At 41.5% G+C, this 15315-nt stretch overlaps 1 protein-coding gene and 1 pseudogene across 4 annotated transcripts in view; one reads left to right on the forward strand and one right to left on the reverse strand.

The window, feature by feature from the left end:
- PTPN14 (protein tyrosine phosphatase non-receptor type 14) overlaps nucleotides 1–15315 on the reverse strand; it is a 204797-nt gene that overhangs the window by 174669 nt on the left and 14813 nt on the right. The gene's annotated exons all lie outside the window — the stretch shown is intronic.
- On the forward strand, nucleotides 8915–10432 carry LOC709292 (keratin, type I cytoskeletal 18 pseudogene; annotated as a pseudogene). The gene has a single exon (XR_013412160.1). The product of XR_013412160.1 is annotated as a keratin, type I cytoskeletal 18 pseudogene (transcript).

Here is a 15315-nt window from a genome sequence, read left to right on the forward strand (position 1 = left end):
CCCCACACGTCCCCATATTATCCCATTTTTCTTATATACCTCTTATTGGAAGTCCTTCCTAACCAAGAATGAACCCAGAGCAATTAATCATGCACTGCATGACAACATCTCAACTAATGACGGACCACATACACGACAGTGGCCCCAGAAGATTATAATACCATATTTTTACTGTGCCCTTTCTATGTTTCGATACACAGATACTTACCACTGTGTTACAACTGTCTACAGTATTCAGCACAGTAACATGCTATACAGGTCTGGAGCCTAGGAGCAATAGGCTACACCATACAGCCTAGGTGGCTCTACCATCTAGGTTTGTATAAATATATTCTATAATGTTTGCTCAATGACTAAATCGCCTAACTAGTCAATCCTCAGAACATATCCCCTTGTTAAGCAACCACAGATTTGACAACTAGGGGCCCTGAGAGCAGTTTCAGTGACCCCATTTCTGGGGATATCCATTCAGGCTGCTGGCCCCAAGAATACTGGCCACTGCCACAAAGCCTGGAGTCCCTCCCACCTCCTGGTGCAGCTGACCAGGATCCTTGAGTTCCCGTTACTGAACACTGGGGCTGGGAATCTATTTTTGCACTGAAATAGTATTTGAGAGTAATCAGAGTCTTTTTTTTTTTTTTTGAGATGGAATCTTGCTCTGTCACCCAGGAAGGAGTGCAGTGGTGCAATCTCGGCTCACTGCAACCTCTGCCTCCCAGGTTCAAGTGATTCTCCTGCCTCAGCCTCCTAAGTAGCTGGGATTACAAGCGTGCACCACCATGCCTGGCTAATTTTTGTATTTTTAGGAGAGACGGGGTTTCACCATGTTAGTCAGGTTGGTCTCAAACTCCTGACCTCGGGTGATCTACCCACCTCGGCCTCCCAAAGTGCTGGGATTACAGGTGAGCCACCATGCCTGGCTGGCTAGATTCTACAGTATGCTACATAAGAGGCAAGAAGGCTTTTGCCAGACAGCTGAGAACTAAAGCACCAATTTTCACATCATTCTATAGGAAAATCAATTCCTCATTGCAAGCTGATTTACAAGTTTTTGAAACTACTTCTCTACGAAGGGGGCCTAGAAGAGGAAACAGTATGCATATATCAAGGCAGTAAAAGTGAAGGGGACTGGGTGTGGTGGCTCATGCCTATAATCCCAGCTACTTGGGAGGCTGAGGCAGTAGGATTGCTTGAGTCCAGGAGTTCAAGACCAGCCTGGGCAACAAAGCAAGACTCTGTCTCTAACAAAAAGGTAAAAATTAGCTAGGCAGGATGCTGCACACCTGTATTCCCAGCTCCTTGGAAGGCTGAGGCAAGAGGATCCCTTGAGACCACGAGGTCAAGGTTGCAGTGAGCTATGATCATGCCAATACATTCCAGCCTGGGCAACAAAGAGGGACCCTATCTCTTAAAAAAAGGGGAGGAGGTGGTGGGTGGAGAAGGATTCAAAATATAATAGGATCAATGGAAAGACAACATATCTCCTGTGAAATGTATTTTTTCAGACTATGCTCCTCTCCAGCAACCTCTGATATATCAGCTATGGCTTCCTATTTCAAAATCCTTCACCCACCTCCCAATCTTCTCTTTTCTCTTTTGTCTATCACATCCTGTTCTCTAGAGATTTCCAGCGCAGAATTTGAAACACCCCAAGTGTCTCAAATTATTTCAAAATAAGTTATGAAACTTTCAGAACAAATTAACGTAGTAAGTGTACACTATAAAGGAATCTGCCACGGCGGGTATCAGGAAACCCAAAACCCTGGAGATCATGTTGCAATTCCCTAAAGGAAGCAAACCGCAGCTCAGGAGAGGCCAAGGAGGTATATATGTAACATACAGCAGTCCCACAAACACTTTAAAGAACTTCGCGGAATTAGCACTAAATCTCTGCGAAGATTCAGAAGTCGGTGCCAGCACTGTGACAGAAGGCAACGTTTTGCAGAGGGCAGCGGAGGTACAACAGAATATGTATCTTTTTCCACAGTGGAGCAAAACTTCTGCTAAATTTTACTAATCCTCTTATGCCAATCACTTCCAACCTCTGACAGGACACTTTTTCTAAAATGATCTCAACAACCCTGGTGAACCTCAGAAAATATATCCAAACAAAATTAATTGTAATGTAAACAAATGTAAAACCAAGTATACTGCATATGTTACAGTCCCATTTCTCATGGGAAGGGTCAGCTGCGAATGCTAAGATCATTCAAATAACATGAATTATCACTGCAAAACAGAAATTTAAATTTACTATTTAAATTTGCTACTTGAATCTTTCCTGGACAAAAACAAACGTGGCAACTAGTTTCTTCTGAAGAGTAAACAGCACAGAAGTTTCCTCTTTCACTCTGACCACAAATTGAACCACAGAGTTAAAACAAAAAGTCTTCTAGAAATCATAAATCTGTACAGAGCAGCTGGGAACCTTAGGAATCATATTCAATTAAGTCGACGAAGACAAAGAAACTGAGTCATGGGTGGCTAAGTAACTTGCCTAAAACCAAAATAGCTAATTAGTGACTTGGGATTCAGGTTTCTGAAATTCCACAGGCGTGCACTTTCCACTAGACCACATGGGTAAAGATGGGGGATGGTAGGAGGAGGTGCAAAAATTCAAAATGGACTTGGCCCGTTACACATATGCCCTGAGTAGTTTCATCTTACATGGCCTAAGGGACTCTCAAGGAACAAGCTAGAGTCACTTTTTTTTTTTTTTTTTAAGATGGAGTCTTGCGCTGTCACCCAGGCTGGAGTGCAGTGGCACGATCTCGGCTCACTGCAGCCTCTGCCTCCTGGGTTCCAGCGATTCTCCTGCCTCAGCCTCCTGGGTAGCTGGGATTACAGGCACACGCCACCATGCCCAGTTAATTTTTGTATTTTTAGTAGAGACAGGGTTTCACCATGTTGGCCAGGCTGATCTTGAACTCCCTGACTTCAGGTGATCCGCCCGCTTCCACCTCCTAAAGTGCTGGGATTACAGGCGTGAGCCACCGCGCCCAGCCAAGCTAAAGTCACTTCTAGTGGTGCCTGGGTAGTGTTTTTAGACAATAAAGTGACTAAAATTAATTTGGAGTCAGAGTATACACATACCAACAGTAATTCAAATACCATTCCAAAAGTCACTATTTGATTTTCTAAAGGTCAGATAAGAATTTAAGGAAAAATGTCATTTGAATGTATTCAATTACCAATAAAATACACACTCCAAGGAGACTGACTACCCTTAGAATCTGTTAAGTAAGGACTCAAGGTCCCCAGATAGTTAAAAGAAAAAAAAAAATAGAAAAAGAGAGAGAGCTCTGGTAGGGGAAAAAAAAAAAAAAAACAAACAGTTCTTAGAGCACCAAAACCACAGCAATGAAAGGAACCCAAGATTATATCCAAGTACTGACTGGCCCAAACACAGCAGAGAAGAGGCATTCTGATTATCAAAGTGTTTGAAAAATCGAGGTTTAATTTAGGTTTCAGATGTGTGGAAGAAGTGATGAGACAGAAAAGAAGAAAAAATAGAAAACCAGAGGAGAGCTAAGAAAGTCATGAAGTGGTAAAGAGAGCAGGTGGGCCGGGCATGGTGGCTCATGCCTGTAATCCCAGCACTGTGGGAGGCCAAGGTGAGTGGATCACCTGAGGCTGGTAGTTTGAGACCAGCCTGACCAACATTGAGAAACTATGTCTCTACTAAAAACATAAAACTAGCTGGGCTTCGTGGCACACACCTGTAATCCCAGCTACTGGGGAGGCTGAGGCAGGAGAATCACGTGAACCTGGGAGGCAGAGGTTGCAATGAGCCAAGATCACACCATTTGCATTCCAGCGTGGGCAACAAGAGCAAAACTCCGTCTCTCCAAAAAAAAAAGGAAGAACAGGTGATATATGTAAGGAGGGAAAGGCGAGAAGGTGCGGATCTCAGAGCCTTGGCAGGAAAGCCCCCGCCTTCAGCAGAGGTAAGCTCCGGTCAAGACAAGACATATGCATTAGACCAGATGGTAAAGGACGTTTGGAGGTTTCTGTCTGGGTGCAGGCAGAGGTTTCTATAGAATATACTGGGGCTATACTTTTGCTCTCCCTGTTCCAGAACTTGATCTTATGCATTCGATCAGGAGTGACCAATGCCAACTTAGAAATTTATACTGAGAAGCCCTAATTCTCAAGGGGACTCAGCTCATTCTTAACGCAAAAGGCCTAGTATCTGGGGAAATCACTTCAGAATTCAAACATTCTGAATAAAGGGATTTAATCACCCTAGCCGTTGTAACGAAAGGAGGACAGGCTTGAAGCATGCATCAGTACTTCCACTGTCAGTTCAGTCTTCTCTAAAACTTAATTATATATTTTTTAACAATTTCTTTTTTAGCATTCCTTTCTATTAACCAAAAACTTCTTTGACATAACAGTGCTTCCTCTTACTTCCAAGATTCTGAACAGTCATGTGGCTAAAATATGGACTGGATCTCAGACTAACGCAGAAATGCATGCTGAGGAACACACACCTAGTCAAACACAAGTAGAAAAATCTACAAGGTGGTGGGGAAAGCAGGTAAGCTGAACTTGCAGACTATCGGCCAAATGCAGTCTGGTGGTTTTAAAATGTTTTTCTCTTCATAGCTTTTTTACTAAAAGTCTGTAAGGAATGTGTAAACATCAGTAAGATACACAGAAAGATGAATGGTTACAATATTGAAAATAGTAACACTGATAAGCACTTCTCTCTACAGCTTCTCTCTAAAGTCACTTCTCTTTAAAGTCAAAAGTTACTGAGCACCTACCGAGGATCAAAAATGCAATAAGACACTCTCACTTTAAGTCATCAATATCCTAATAAATATTTAATATTCATGTATAAAACAAAACCGTGACTAAATACAGCCTTACCAATTATAAAATCTGGCAGTATATAAGCTGGGCAATACTTGGAAGAGAAGTTTTGGCAACAAAGAACAGAAAAATGTGTATGTTATTTTATTTTAAGCATTAAACCTACTCCTGGGAATTCAACCCAAAGGAATAACTGGAAAGAAAAAAGACACTGTATGTACAAAGACGTTAATGGTATTTTATTGATAATAGACAAACACACACCTGGAAATAACCCAAATAGTCAACAAATGGAAACTGTTAATTATAACATACTACTCAATGAGCTCTACATCCATTAACATTATATTAAGAATATGTAGCAACAGAGAAAAGCGTGAGACTAATAAGATAAACGGGAAGAAAAGCAGAACAAAGTATTCTCTGTTCTATTTGTGTATATATATATTTGTATATGTATATATTCGTATATTTGTATATGTATATATTCTATTTGTATATGTATATATGCTGTTCTATTTGAGTATTATTCTAAATATACGACATGATTACGGTTATATAATAGAAAGTTTAGAACTAATATATAAAAATGCTGTGGATATACTTGAGTGGTAGGGTAATTGGTTTTAATATTCTTGAGATATTTTAAGAGGTATGGGGGCCGGCCGCAGTGGCTCATGCCTCTAATGCCAGCGCTTTGGGAGGCTGAGGTGGGCGGATCACTGGAGGTCAGGAGCTCAAGACCAGCTTGGCCAATATGGTGAAACCCCGCCTCTACTAAAAATACAAAAATTAGCCAGGCATGGTGGTGTATGCCTATAATCCCAGCTACTCAGGAGACTGAGGCATAAGAATCACTTAAATCTGGGAGGTGGAGGTTGCAGCAAGCCAAGATAGTGCCACTGCACTCCAGCCTGGATGACAGAGTGAGACTCCATCTAAAAATAATAATAATAAAAATTGAGGTACAGTTGTTTTAAAAAAGGGGCTTCAGCTTGATGATACTAGCCACAGCCTATGTAAGTCAAAAAGATGAGGCCGGGCATGGTGGCTCACACCAGTAGTTCTAAGACTTTGGGAGGCCAAGATGGGAAAATTACTTGAAGCCAGGAGTTTGAGACCAGCCCGGGGAATATAGCAAGATCCTCATCTCTGACCAAAAAAAAAATTAAAAATTAAAAAATTTAGCTGTGTGTGGTAGTGCACGCCTGTAGCCCCAGCTACACAGGAAGCTGAGGTGGAAGGATCACTTAAGCCCAGGAGTTCTAGGCTGCAGTGAACTATGGTCACACCACTATCCTCTAGCCTGGGCATGACAGAGTGAGACCCTGTCTCTCTGCCAAAAATAGTCAAGAAGATGGGTCCTAATCCCTATGTCATAGATACCTGACCAAAAGTATGTGTTTCAGAGACCAAGGTCTTCAAAGCAGCAGAGTGAAGGAGAAAAGATGATTGGTCACACACAAGTTGGGTATCTGTTTGACAACTGAGTACACTAGCAAAATAGAGTATGCTGCACAGGTTTTCCTTCTATAGAGACATGGGAGAAATGAACAGAGTTTTGGCTACCATCCTCCGTATAAACAACCTCTAACAACTTGTGGACATCAACAAACACGTGCTGGGGACGGTGGCTCATGCCTGTAATCCCAGCACTTTGGGAGACTGAGGCAGGCAGATCATTTGATGCCAGGAGTTTGAGACCAGCCTGGCCAACATGGCAAAACCCCATCTCTGCTAAGAATACAAAAGTTAGCCAGGCATGGTGGCACATGCCTTTAGTCTCGACTACTTGGGAGGCTGAAGCATGAGAATTGCTTGAACCTGGGAGGTGGAGGTTGCAGTGAGCCGAAGTGGCACCACTGTACTCCAACCTGGGCGAAAGAGCTAGACTGTGTCTCAAAAAAAAGTACTAACCACTATATGACAGTGGATTCTAAAGAACCACAAATTTGCCATATGTTTTAAAAAGCTATTCCTTGCATTGAACATTCACTGTTGGTGATGGATAAACCTCTACTTAAGAAAAACAGAGCTGACTGTAGATACCTCATAGATGCAGGTATGTTAAAACAGACTGACAGTCACAGGCCTTCTTAGGTCGACTACAACATATTGTCTGTTAATTACCCATCAGGTTAGGCCATAAGCAGATTTCACTGGTAGGCCAACATTCAGGCTAGGAGGGAAGAAAAAAGGAATAGAAGGAAAATGCAAGAGAAAGGAGAAAGTACTAGGGAGTGAACATGGTAACACTAACTCATTAGGGGTAATAAGTGGTAACACCAACTCTTTAGGGGCAACACAGTGCAGGGTCCCATAAGTGATCAACCCCTAACCAAAAAGCTCTATAAATCTATAATACTTTCTTTCTTCTTCTTCTTCTTTTTTTTTTTTTTTTGAGACAAGGTCTCCTTCAGTCACCCAGGCTGGTGTGCATCAGTGGTAGGATCTCAGCTTACAGCAACCTCTGCCTCCAAGGCTCAAGCGATCCTCCCACCTCAGTCTCTAGAGTAGCTGGGACTACAGGGGTGCGCCACCATGCTGGCTACTTTTTGTATTTTTTGTAGAGACGGGGTTTCGCCACGTTGCCCAGGCCAGTCTCGAATTCCTGGGCTCAAGCAATCGACCCACATTGACCTCCCAAAGTGCTGGGATCACAGGCGTGCACCATGGCACCTGGCCTTATAATACATTTTACACCCTTAGCCTCAACTCTCCCAAAATAAATAATTCAGAGAAGGAGAATATATTTCAAAGATAAGCACTCCTTTTGTTGTCAAAACTATTAGCAGTTTACGAAAATATTTACAATGGGCATGACAATCTTTAAGAGTTCAGTAGTGACATTCTTTTTATAAATTTGGACAAGATATCTAACAATTCAATACAAACAAGCATCCTATTTTACTGTATTAATATTTAAAAGCTTTTATTCTGTAATTACTTAACTTCTATACTAATATAAAACACCCTCATTCCCATTTACTCCGAACCTCAGTACCAACTTTTCCCCAAATATTTACCTCTGAAAAAATCAAAACTTCATAAATCAATGAGTCCTTACCTTTCAAAAGAAATTTGCAATGAATTCCAGGGAGACTCATATAAAATGAACTGAAATAGAAATAAAATCCATTCCAGGAAAAAAAAATCCAAAGACTTTCATAGCAAATCTATTCAAGTTCATATTTCTTCAACACTAATCCGAGCCTTAATAGTCACATCATTAATACTCTTAATACTCACATTTTTAACATTCTGCCGCAACTACTACTGTTCAAACAAACTCTGGTTCACACACTGACGTCTGCTTCACACATCAACTTGCTTCTCCCACACTTGCACTTGCTTCCCACAGAGTTGTAATAATTTCTTACAAGTTTTACCAGGCTGTGTCCCAAAATAAAGAGAATGGGTTCTTCCGTTCTGAGGATTTTTGACATTTCTCCGCCAAATGAAGGAGGAGGTATTTGCACTTCAATAGTAGTTTCAAGACCCAACTATCATTTCCAAAACCCATCTCTACATCCCAGCCTAACACACACACACACACACACACACACACACACACACACGCACATTCTCTGCCTATTCTGCCAATGGACTCTGAATCGAGTGGCCTGAAGATTTCTCGTGTCTGCCCTGCAAGTCTTCTTGCCCCTGCTGTGAAGTCTCAGAGCCTTAAATGAGGAAATATAACCCAGGATATTTATGGGTCTGTCTAGACACCATTATTTCTAAGCAGAAGCCACAGACAAGTGTAACAGCAGGCAACATGACACTCGTAAGGTAAACCAAATGAGAGGATACAGTCAGTAATAAAAAGTTTTCATTTACAGTTTGTGGGGGGAAAGCTTTAGGAAAGACCAGTTCTTATGTTTCAGGTGGTATTTTGTAGGTAAACCATATGTCAATAGGCAATTCTGAAAACCATGGAATTAAAGCCATCCAATATTAGGCAACAGGGCAATAAATAAATTCCCTCTTAAGACTTTCAAATATGAAACAAAACTCAGCCATCTGAGCAGGTTTGACCACTCACTCAGTTCTGTAGTGATAATTACTATGATTTGATTTGATTTGAGATAAAAGTTATAAAACCTCGTATCAAGTATGTTTTATTTTTATTTTTTCACTGTCTTATTTTAATGTCAGAATAAATATGTATTGAAGTAGTAGCATACTGAGGTCATCAGCAACGCCTGGGTCCTTCCCTCCTCGGACAGCATGAGTTTCACTCTCCTCCCCGGACAGCATGAGTTTCACCACTTTCTCCACCTTCTCCACCAATTACCGGTCCCTGGGCTCCATCCAGCCATCCAGCTGGCCAACAGCGTGGCCAGAGTCTATGCAGATGCCCAGGGCTCTGGTTTCCGGATCTCTGTGTCCTGCTCCACCAGCTTCTGGGATGGTTTGGGGTCCAGGGGCCTGGCCACAGGGATGGCTGGGCATCTGGCAGGAATAGGAGGCATCCAGAATGAGAAGGAGACCATGCAAAGCCTGAAAGACCTCCTGGCCTTCTACCTGGACAGGCTGAGGAGCCTGGAGATTGAGAACCGGAGGCTGGAGAGCAAAATCTGGGAGCACCTGGAGAAGAAGGGACCCCAGGTCAGAGACTGGGGCCATTACTTCAAGACCATCGAGGACCTGAGGGCTCAGATCTTCGCAAATACTGTGGACAATGCCTGCATTGTTCTGCAGATTGACAACACAGGTCTTGCTGCTGATGACTTTAGAGTCAAGTATGAGACAGAGTTAGCCATGCGCCAGTCTGTGGAGAGCGACATTATGGGCTCTGCAAGGTCACTGATGACACCAATGTCACTTGGCTGCAGCTGGAGACAGAGAGAGAGGCTCTCAAGGAGGAGCTGCTCTTCGTGAAGAACCATGAAGACAAACTAAAAGGCCTACAAGCGCAGACTGCCAGCTCTGGGTTGACCATGGAGGTAGATGCCCCCAAATCTCAGGACCTCGCCAAGATCATGGCAGACTTCCGAGCCCAACATGACGAGCTGGCTCAGAAGAACTGAGAGGAGCTGGACAAGTGCTGGTCTCAGCAGGTTGAGGAGAGCACCACAGTGGTCATAATGCAGGCCGCCAAGGTTGGAGCTGCTGAGATGATGCTCACGGAGCTGAGACATACAGTCCAGTCCTTGGAGACTGACCTGGACTCCACAAAAAATCTGAAGGCCAGCTTGAAGAACAGCCTGAGGGAGGTGGAGGTCCGCTACACCCTGCAGATGGAGCAGCTCAACGGGATCCTGCTGCACCTGGCATCGGAGCTGGCACAGACCCAGGAAGAGGGGCAGCGCCAGGCCCAGGAGTGCGAGGTCCTGCTGAACATCAAGGTCAAGCCGGAGGCTAGGATCACCACCTACCGCTGCCTGCTGGAAAACGGTGAGGACTTCAATCTTCAATCTTGGTGATGGACAGCAGCAACTCCATGCAAACCGTTCAAAAGACCACCACCCGCCGCAAAGTGAGTGGCAAAGTGGTATCTGAGACCAACACCACCAAAGTTCTGAGACATTAAGCCAGCAGAAGCAGGGTACACTTTGGGGAGCAGGAGGCCAATAAAAAGCTCAGTGGTTTAAGAAAAAAAAAAAAGAAAGGTCAGGTGAGGTAGATCACGCCTGTAATCCCAGGACTTTGGGAGGCCGAGGCGGGCAGATCACGAGGTCAGGAGATTGAGACCATCCTGGCTAACACGGTGAAACCCGTCTCTACTAAAAATACAAAAACAAAAATATTAGCCAGGCTTGGTGGCGGGCACCTGTAGTGCCAGCTACTCCGGAGGCTGAGGTGGGAGAATGGCATGAACCCAGGAGATGGAGCTTGCAGTGAGCCAAGACCGCGCCACTGCACTCTAGCCTGGGCGACAGAGTGAGACTCTGTCTCAAAAGAAAAAAAAAGTACTATATTGAGAAAAATATGGGGCCAAGAAAACAAGGAGGATGAAAATGAGGGGTTTTTTTGTATTTTTTAATGATTTTCAAAACAAGGTAAGAAAATTACAAGTGGCTCTTGTTTTATTCAATGTAATAGATCAATAATATAATTAGTTCTAAATATTTTTTAAATACCATCATTCGTAATTGCAAAAATTAAATGGTAAGCAGTTATGAAATTAACAAAATGAAAATTTCAAAACCAGCGCTAGCAGGATGTGAGAAAAGTTGTAAACTTAAAGATTGATACGGTGCTATAAGCTGATAGTCTTTCCAGGGAGCAATCTGGCCATATGTAACAAGATCTACAAGCAATTCATGCCTCTAACCCACAGAACCTACCTTGGAAACTAAACCCTAATGAAATACTCTCCAAGTAAAATAAATGTAACTTGTTCGTCAATGTTTATAGTGATGCTTTTTGTAATAGTTAAAATTGGGGAAAATTCGAATATCAAGTCACAAGAGAACGGTTAAATAACCAATCGTGGTATAATAAAAGATGGAATTATTGATCCCGAATCTTTGCTCCGTTCCTATAACATATCCCATCCAGTTCCCTGTGACTTGTCTGGGAATCACATGGGATGAGTGGAAGTCCTCAACCCAGTGATTCTAGGCTTGGTCATGTGATATACTTTGGCCAATGGGATGTGAAGACACAACCTATCCACCATTCCCTCGCACAACAGCTTTCAATGCAGTTACATGCTTCTCATTACACTACCACTCTCAGCCATGGGAACAGCATGTCTGAGACAGGGGCTGCCCTTCAGGCTATATCCCTGAGTGAGAGAACACCGTGGAGCTGAACTGAGCCCAGTCAAGCCTCCAAGCCTACCAACAGCACTCACATAATACAGTCAAAAAATAAATGTTTGTTGTTATAAGCCAGCAAGATGTTGGAACCTTTTCTGTTACCATAGCAAAAGCTCACAATACAACAGTTAGTTTGATGACAATAACTTGTCATCAAAACATGACAAGTTATATAGTAGCGGATATAGCAAACATATATTTGAAAAACGCTCATGAAAAAGTAGAATAAAAAATAATAGGTAGACACAAAAGATATCGATATAAAGCAAGCCAATGAGTACCAGAAATTGAAAATGATATAATCATTTATAATTATTTTTGTCAATGAAGTATGTGTTTATACTTCATCTGCACCTACATCTACATTGCCACATCTTTTATTTCTTGTTTAGATGCTACCTCTTTATAAGTACATTTTTCAGCAATTCTCTACATACCATACTCATAACAGAAATATTTCTATCCAACACACTTTGTCTGCTTCAATGACATAAAGATAACTGAACACTTATCACAAAAGTAAATCTAGTGCAAAGGTTACTATTCAACCTTTCACATGTATGATTTAGGGTTCAACAATTCTTTCGTCAGATTTTAGAGAAGGCAACTGTAAAAAACAGACAAAAGCAAGAGTTAGAAGAAAGTATTTGCTGGGCTGGGTGTGGTGGCTCACACCTGTAATACCAGCACTTTGGGAGGCTGAGAAGGGTGGGTCACCTGACGTCAGATATTGAAGACCAGCCTGGCCAACATAGTGAAACCCCATCTCTACTAAAAATTACAAAAAATTAACCAGGCCTAGTGGCTCATGCCTGTAATCCCAGCTACTCAGGAGGTTGAGGCAGGAGAATTGCTTGAACCTGGGAAGTAAAGGTTGCAGTGAGCCAAGATCATGCCATTGCACTCCAGCCTGGGCAACAGAGTGAGACTCCATCTCAAAAAACAAACAAACAAAAAAAGTATTTGCTGGGATAATCCACTTCCTTGTCATCAAACATTGTATGAAAGCAAGATCTCAAAGACCCTCACCCATCTGAGGGTAAAGCTGTGTTGCCAATGAATTTATCTTTATGACCTACGTTAGAAATTCCATTGCATCTGTATGATTCAAGAATCACAAAAATGTTCACTATATCTCACTCATAATTTATCCTAAAATAAATTCAACAGCAAAAATTTATTAATGTGAATCATCTTCACTATCATCTTCTATGCGACAGCAAGAAATGTAAAATGTGTATACTTCCAATAATAACAACAACAAAAAAAGACCAGGTATGGTGACTCACACCTATAATCCCAGCATTTTGGAAGGCCAAGGCCGGGGGGGTGGGGGAGATCACTTGGGGCCAGGAGTTCGAGACCAGCCTGGGAAACATGATGAAACCTGTCACTACAAAAAATAAAAAAATTTGGCAGAGTATGTCGGCATATACCCATGGTCTTAGCTACTCAAGAGGCTGAGGTGGAAGGATTGCTTAAGCCCAGGAATTCAAGGTTGCAGTGAGCTATAATCACACCACTGTACTGCAGCCTAGGCAACAGAGCAAGACCTTGTCTTTAAAAAATTAATTAATTCATTTTTAAAAAATTATTAAGAGGATTTATAGTATATCAATTGTAAAGATGCTACAAATATTAGTTATTAAGACCACAAGTTAACTGGGCATAGTGGCTCACACCTATAATCCCAGCACTTTGGGAGGCTGAGGCAGGAGGATCACTTGAGCCCAAGAGTTCGAGACCAGCCTGCGTAACCTAATGATACTCTGTCTCTACAAAAAAATAAAAAATTAGCTGGGGTATGGTAGCACATGCCTGTATTCCTAGCTACTCAGGAGGCTGAGGTAGGAGGATCTCAAGATCTTGTCTCAAAAAAATAAAAAAATACACAAATTATGTATATATTATGAAGGAGTGTATAAAATTACCACTATGAAATTATGTCTATATACGAACATTAACTATTAGATTGATGTCAACATAATTGTGGGTTTTGCCATTACTTTTAACAGCAAAAACTGTGATTACTTTTGCATCAACCTATAAAAAACATGAAAAAAATTTAAATAGCCAGTCATAAGTTTGTGGCTAAGTTTATACCAATTTTTTAAACATGCTGATACACTGAGAGAAAAAATCTCTAATATTTGTATTTACAAAATCTGTACTTGCTATGAAATATATCCACGTCTCTCAGTTACAAAAGAATCTGAAGTATGCTTCAAGTTTCTAAAAACAATTTCTGTTAAATATCTTTCTAATTAGGACAACCGTGAGTTAGTAAATGGAACACGTTCAGTTTGATTTTTTATTATTTCCTGATAACTGGAGCTCATTCCTGGAACATCAATGGTTTTTACTATATTCCCTAATTTAAAGATAATGCCTTTCACTGCTGGAGAAAATAATGGGCACCCCCAGTAGATACTAATGAGCAGAAGGGCTGCTGCAGATCAGGTCTAGGTAATGTTCTCCTTTCTGCCTTCGATAAGTGGTGATGAAGGGTGGATATAAGCACAAGCTCTGGATTCATGCCCAGATTTGACACTAGGCTCCAGCATTCACTAGTATTTGCATGCCATGACGTTACATACCTAACTAGTATTTATTTACTAGTTGTAGGATCTTGTGCAAGTTACTTAGCCTTTCTAAGCTCGAGTCGTCTCATCTATAATAGGCCAATGATAGTGCTTACTTCACAGGGTTGTTGTAAGGATCTAGAAAGATAATCCACTTAAAGTGCTGGACAAAGCACTTGTACATGGTAAGTACTACAGGAACTAAATGCCAATTAATATTAGTCTCTCTCTGCTGGTCGTCGAAGTGTCATCAGGCTTACATCTCACCATCGCCTATAACTACTTTTACTTTCTATCTCTAACCATTTTCCTCCAGTCCCCTTAGGCATCACTGAAGAACTAGGGCTCCTAAGAGTAGTCTGATAACCATCTATGATGGTGCTGTCCAAAGGAAATACAATGTGATCCATAAATGCAAGCCACATATGTAATTGTCGATTCCCTTGTAGTCACATAGAAAAGCAAATCAAGACAGGTGAAATTAATTTTGACAACAGATTTATCTCAATATACACAAAATATTATGTCAACGTATAATAAAAAAAATAAGATATTTTACTTTTTTTTTTTTTTGATTCCGAGTCTTCAAGGTCCCATGTGTATTTGACACTGACAGCAATATCCCAATTCCGACTAGCCACATTTCAAATGCTAAACAGCCACATGGGGTTAAAGGCTACGTTATTAGTTGCTGATTCTTTTCAAGATTATGACCACAGAAAAACATCTCCACTTTCAAAAACATCAAACTGCATTTATTAAACAAGCTGATGGATAGACAAAAGGAAAGAATGAATGGAAGGAAGAAGGAACACATGTACTTGACCTACACAGACTTCTGAGCCTGACGTGGTGGTTAAGAACTGGGGCTATGGACATCCCATTATTGGGCACATACTCAAAGGATTATAAATCATGCTACTATAAAGACACATGCACACGTATGTTTATTGTGGCACTATTCACAATAGCAAAGACGTGGAACCAACCCAAATGTTCATCAATAATAGACTGGATTAAAAATATGTGGCACATACACACCATGGAATACTATGAAGCCATAAAAAAGGATGAGTTCATGTCCTTTGGAGGGACATGGATGAAGCTGGAAACCATCATTCTGAGCAAACTATCGCAAGGACAGA

Source organism: Macaca mulatta, chromosome 1 (assembly GCF_049350105.2).
Source record: "Macaca mulatta isolate MMU2019108-1 chromosome 1, T2T-MMU8v2.0, whole genome shotgun sequence".
NCBI classification, from domain to species: domain Eukaryota; kingdom Metazoa; phylum Chordata; class Mammalia; order Primates; family Cercopithecidae; genus Macaca; species Macaca mulatta.